The sequence below is a fragment of the Ursus maritimus genome, unplaced genomic scaffold (genome assembly GCF_017311325.1).
Source record: "Ursus maritimus isolate PB19 unplaced genomic scaffold, ASM1731132v1 scaffold_17, whole genome shotgun sequence".
Lineage (NCBI taxonomy): Eukaryota > Metazoa > Chordata > Mammalia > Carnivora > Ursidae > Ursus > Ursus maritimus.
In genome coordinates, this window is record NW_024424119.1 from 47,024,151 (window position 1) to 47,029,918 (window position 5,768).

At 43.0% G+C, this 5,768-nt stretch overlaps 1 long non-coding RNA gene across 1 annotated transcript; it reads left to right on the top strand.

Moving 5' to 3' along the window:
• The first annotated feature begins 187 nt into the window (after window positions 1-187).
• Window positions 188-4,003, top strand: LOC103670362. The gene is made up of 2 exons (XR_570556.2): window positions 188-369; window positions 3,714-4,003. It is a non-coding gene; the product is annotated as an uncharacterized LOC103670362 (long non-coding RNA).
• The last annotated feature ends 1,765 nt before the right edge of the window (window positions 4,004-5,768 follow it).

The window sequence follows — 5,768 nt, forward strand, 5'->3', positions numbered from 1 at the left end:
GTCCTCGTCAACGATGCTGGAACAGCTTCCGCGAAGAATGCTTGGCAAAGACGCGGGGCAGAGACCCAGGCTCCAGTCTCGCCCCCTCCCCGCTGCCCGACCAATCGACGCTCGGGACGGAGGGGGACACGCCCCCCCCCCACGCTCCGCCCGTCCGCCCGCCCCTCCGGAGAGGCCCGCTGGGGCTGAGGGGCGTGGCCCGGGGGGCGGTGCGGCCCCAAGCCGGGGTCCAGGCCCAGGAGCGGCACCGGAAGGGAGGGGCGGGCGCCGGGGAGTGCGGGGCGCTGGCTGAAGATATTGGGGAGGGGGCTGAAGGGGTGGCCTGAGGAAAAGATGCACGCGAGGGAGAGCAGCCTTCTGGGCAGACGAGTAAGAGGAAAATGGCGCCCTCCCTGGGGGGGTGGGGTCCGAGTGGAGGCGAGGAGGTGGAGGGGCACCTGTGTGTGGCCGAGGGCCGCCTGGGCTGAGAGGGTCAGTGGGTGCGAGGGGGAGGAAGCGGCGCGACGCCGTCGAGCAGGAGGGAGTGAATCCCAGTGAGGTGCGTTTATTCACCAAACTCCTCTCGGTGCACCTGCCACCCGCCCAGTGCCGCGCGCGGGGCAGACACGGTGCCGGCCCTCATGGAGTTTATAAGGGAGACAGGAGACAAACTAACCAGACCTTTCCACGTACGTAGAACGCAGTGAGGGGACCGAGGTACTCAGAATAGCAGAGGGCATCTACTTTAGTTAGGGGGCGCAGAGAAGGCCGCCGTAAGGAGGTGGCGTTGAAGTGTGACCTAAATTTGAGGGGGGGTGGGTACAGGCAGTGCGGGAGGCCAGAAACGGAATCCCAGGCAAAGCATCTGCAAGGGCATTCCCAGCCTCAAGCTCTCCGTTGGGTGGCGGCCGAAACCTTACCCTTGAGAACCAGGCTATGTTTTATTCTCCACGACTTCTCCAGATGCAAAATTTCGAAGTATGTTGATGTACCCAAGAAGGTCCACTTTTAAAAAACATTGTATTTTGAAATAAGTGCAGATATCACAAGAAGTTGCAGAGAGTGTGCAGAGAGGTTATATGTACCCTCTACCCACTTTCCCAAAAGTTACACCTTACTAACTAGTAAGTTACCAGTCTGGACATGGACAGCAGCACAAGGTGTGTGTGTGTAGTTCTGTGCCGTTATATCACATGCATCGGTGGGTGTAACCACCACTGCAATCAAGCTAGGGAGCTGTTCCATCACCACAAAGATCTCCCTTGTGGGGAGTACATTTTTCTTCTTCTTAATAGGCTCATTGTTGGGTTGTTTAATACCCAACACTGTGGTGTTTGGTTAATGTGAAACGGTAGGCTTTCTGATTTTAGCTCCTGAGCCTTGTGACTGTCAGGATGGAAACTGGAGCACGCCCGGGTCTAACAGGTGTTAAGACTGTGGCAGACCATCTTTGCTTTGGGATGCAGACTTGAGTATGTGCTGAAAGCCTGACACAGCTGTAAAGTTGACTTCCAGGCACATATGGGCAAAGAACTGTTTGCATTTTCCTGCCTGTGGAGTATAGCTTGTGCAGTCGTTTGGTTTATAAGCCTCCTGGAGAAGATAAGGAGGGGAGTACAGTAATTTAATGATCCTTCCTCTCTAAATCATCCTTGAGAAAATCCACAGCTTCATTTTTTCCATTCCGCAATGAATAAGCCCCAGAGGCATGTACTTCCTGTTTATGCTGTGGTTCCCAGGAAAAAGGAGCAAATGCACCAGCAACTAATTAAATCCTTCAATAGAGGAGGGCTTGATTACAAATTGCATATCATGAAAAACTATTTGGCTTTCACTTTGCCGGAAAAGAAAATGTTTCAAAGTGATTTTGATGTTTGTACTCCTACTTGCTCCCTTTGCTCAAGTCTCAAAGCAATCCCAGCAGCATCACTCCTGGAGATTTAGAGAAGAGGCTTCTCTCCCTTTGGGACAAAGACTTTGGTAAACACTTGTTGGCTCTGGTTTCAGATTGCATCAGTTGGAGAGCTAATTCCAGGCCCAAGTGCTGACTGAGAACTAAGAACAAGTTTTGACTTGATTTTTAAATTACCTGCAGGTTGGATGTTTCCACATTTTGATTTTAAAATGCTGAATTTTGCCTGCCCATGAAACTAGTGTATTCTGGCTTTCTCATGCAGATTCTGCATAAATGTGAAGTAGGAAAGATGTTAGGGTTTGAAGTTGACGGCGGAGAAAGAATTCTTCAGACATCTTTGGTGCAAAAAGGTGGTGTTATTATAGGACAGGGACAGGACCTGTGGACAGAAAGAGCTGCATTGGGGTTATGATGGGTGACTGATTATATACTTTCAAGTTGGGAGGGGGTTAGGGATAGCGTAAGTCTCTCTAGCATATGTAAGTCTCTAGGGAATTTTGGAAGCAAGGTTTCTAGGACCTTGAGGGGGCTAGCTATTGTTAGGAAAACGTCATTTATTACTATCTAGTAAAACCTTAGTCATGAGACCCTTCAGATGTATATCGGTGGGCCATATGCTTGGAGGATGATTGCCAACATGTATCTTGGGGGAGTTAAGATATAGGGAATTTTCCAAAGGAATTTTTATATGTTAAAGTAGACTTATAGGATCCTGGAGGTCAGGATAATGTTAAGCAAAGATTGTCTTTTGCCCTTAGCAGAGTATTAACATCAAAACAGTTGAGTTTTTGTCAGTGAGCTATAAGTTGTAAGGAAATTTAATTTTTTTCTTTTGTCTTTGTTCCCCACATCAAGAACTATTAGAATTTTGGTGAATTTTTTTGTTCTAGCTGTTATTAAAGGATATTTGCATATAAGTTAGAATTAGAATATAGATCCCATATTCCTTTTATGTTTTATTTTGCTGTTATTTCCCTAGCATATTCATGGAACTAAATTAAGTATTGATTGATGGTGATAGTGATGATATTAAGACATGGATTTGTTTTAAAGACATACATGCACCACGAAGCCATGTAATTGAATAAGTCAGAGGAAATTTAATCTGTCTTTTTCCTGTGTCCATGCAAGACATGCTTTAAAAAAACAACAGGAGGATCCTTTTTTTTTTTTCCTTAAAATTGTGAATCCAGGCTGTTCTCAATGCCTTTAGTGAAATCAGCTAGTCAGACACTTTTCAGGGAACAGCAAATACCAGCAAGTTACATCTGTTTGTGGTATTTTCCCCAGGATGGGACTAACAAGTTTATCTGTTTCTCTATGTGGACTAATTCACATTTATTGTATTTCGGCAGCATTTTTATCTTATTAGCTCTTGTCTTTAAGAAATTACTCCTGGAATTGAATCATACCAGGAGTTTCACCAGAGGATTTTATATATTTGGGCTGTGGCAGCAGACCAATTAAACACAGAGTTGGTAAGAGCACTGAGAGTCGAGGTTCTCAGGTCTTATGAGAATAAACAGCATTCCTGAAACATTGATGGTATGTAATAGAGCATCTGCGGGAAGAATTTTATTAATTTGCCTTATTTATTAAGAAGTTCACTTAGCAAATATTTGCTGAGCACCTATTATGTGCCAGACATTGCTCTGGGTACTTGGGATACATCAACGAACAAAAAAAAGACAGAAATTCCTCCCCTTGTGGAGCTTACATTCTTAGTATTCCTTTCTACACGTATTAGCTTGCTAGGGCTTACACAATAAGGTACCACAGGCTGGATGGCTTTAATAACAGAAGTTTATTTTTCTTACAGTTCTGGAGGCGAGAAGTCCAAGATCAAGAGTCAGCAGAGGGGATTTCCTCTAAGGAGCCTCAGGGAAGAATCTGTCCCAGCCTCTCTCCTTGACTGGTAGGTGCCATCTTCTTCCTATGTTTTTACATTGTCTTCTGTCTGTATGCATCTGTGTCCAGATTTCATCTTCTTACAAGGGCACCAGTTATATTGAATTAGGACCCACCGTAACCACCTCACACTACCTTAATTACCTCCTTAAAGATGCTGTCTAAAAAAAAAAAAAAAAAAAAAAAAAAAAGACCCTGTTTCCAAATACAGTCACATTCTGAGGTCCTAGGGGTTAGGACTTCAACATATGAATTTTAGGGGAACACATTTTAGCCCATAATATCACATGTGACTGTGGTGATCCAAATCTTTGTCTTGCCTGTTTTCTCATATCCACATCTCTGAGATACTCATAACCATTTATGTTTCCTGCAAAGTGTGTCTAGGAGACCTATAATTATGAGCAATTATTTTTCTAGACATGATTTATTTTTAATAACTACTAAAAGGAAAGTTTCTGGTTCAGAAGGATTACTCTACTTGAAATGTTGCTCCGTCCAGCCCATAGTCTACTGTTTTGGCAAAGTTATAAAAAAAATAAGGAAGAATGTTGTTGGAGAAGGAGTTTGACAGGTTATTATTTGCAGGGTACTAGGATCCATGGTAAAAACAAAACAAAACAAAACAAAAAAACCCCATTTTTTCAAACACTGTACATGAGGGGAAAGAGAAGTCTATATAATGACATTATTTTTTAATAATTCGAGTAATATCATTACCATTTTACCATCACAACTAGTTACTATTTATTTATTTATTTTTTAAAGATTTATTTATTTATTTATTCGACAGAGATAGAGACAGCCAGCGAGAGAGGGAACACAAGCAGGGGGAGTGGGAGAGGAAGAAGCAGGCTCATAGCGGAGGAGCCCGATGTGGGGCTCGATCCCAGAACACCGGGATCACGCCCTGAGCCGAAGGCAGACGCTTAACCGCTGTGCCACCCAGGCGCCCCAGTTACTATTTATTTTTATCCCATGAGGAAATTGAGATGGTTTAATCACTTGCCCAGGGTCTCACAGATTATAACTGATGTCTACCCCAAGTCTGTATGACTCTAGAGTTTAAGCCTTTAACCATTCAGAAAAGGAAAAAGAAAAAAAAAAAGACTCAAATGTTTCATATACAAACACTTCTGAGAAAGTGATGTATCTAAGTATCTAATTACACCTAAATGAGTACAAAAGTTTGCCTTCAGTCTTGATATATACTTAACCTTTATCTTGAAATGATATTTTATTGTTCAGTGTTTATATCATTGTTGATACGCTGTGTCAAAATGTGTCTTGTCTGTCTGTCTTTGATACTGAATTTATAAAGGACACTGTCTACAACCGGGTCAGTATTTTATAGTTTATTTCATTGTACATCTTGAATTACACTGAAAATCTAAAAGAACTGTTTAAAAGTTTGGCTTTTTTTCTTATAATTTTAAAGAATAATTTTGTTTTTCTATTGTATAAGATGAACGGGGCAGGTAAATTACCTGGAGACATCAGGAAAGGCTTCTGTGGAGCGCTGAATTTAGTAGGATAAATACAAATTAGAAAAGGATACTTTAGGAACACAGAAAAAAGCCCTTATGCATACATAGGCATATGACAGAGCTTGATATTTTGGGGAAAATGCAAGTAGTAAGATATGCAAGAAGTTGGAGCATTTGGGGCACCTGGGTAGCACAGCGGTTAAGCGTCTGCCTTCGGCTCAGGGCGTGATCCCAGCGTTCTGGGATCGAGCCCCACATCAGGCTCCTCCACTAAGAGCCTGCTTCTTCCTCTCCCACTCCCCCTGCTTGTGTTCCTTCTCTCGCTGGCTGTCTCTCTCTGTCAAAAAATAAATAAAATCTTAAAAAAAAAAAAAAAAAGTTGGAGCATTAAAAAATGGCAGTGGACTAAAAGGTACATGCCAAACTTAGAAGGTAAATATGAAGCCCCTGAAAGATCTTAACAAAAGGATTGGAATGAA